Source organism: Camelina sativa, chromosome 9 (assembly GCF_000633955.1).
Source record: "Camelina sativa cultivar DH55 chromosome 9, Cs, whole genome shotgun sequence".
Taxonomy (NCBI): domain Eukaryota; kingdom Viridiplantae; phylum Streptophyta; class Magnoliopsida; order Brassicales; family Brassicaceae; genus Camelina; species Camelina sativa.
This window is the reverse complement of record NC_025693.1, coordinates 442,239-442,622: the sequence shown is the minus strand read 5'-3', so window position 1 is coordinate 442,622 and position 384 is coordinate 442,239.

Genomic DNA, 384 nt, shown 5'->3' with positions numbered 1-384 from the left:
ATCACCAAGATAGTCCCTGTAAAGACCTGCCAGTACATCAGCTGTTGGTTGACGGCATCTAATAGAACGTTCCGTCACAGAACATGTGTGTTCCGAATCGTATACACGAACATGAAAATCCGGGTCATCCCCTTGTACAGATGCACGAACTCTCCAAATACATCCTTTAACCCAACACCTAAAAACCACTTGTCTCGGATTTGAGACTGGTACATTAAAATCAAATCCATCCCTAACCGAAATAAGTTTCACGTGATTCCTGAACTGCTTTTTGCTACTGTATCGTTGTCCTACAGCAATTTTTAGTGTTGACACCTCCAACCTAATAGCCTTCGCATTCATCTTCGATTCGGCAAAGTTATCATCTCTATGAGCTTTCTTCTG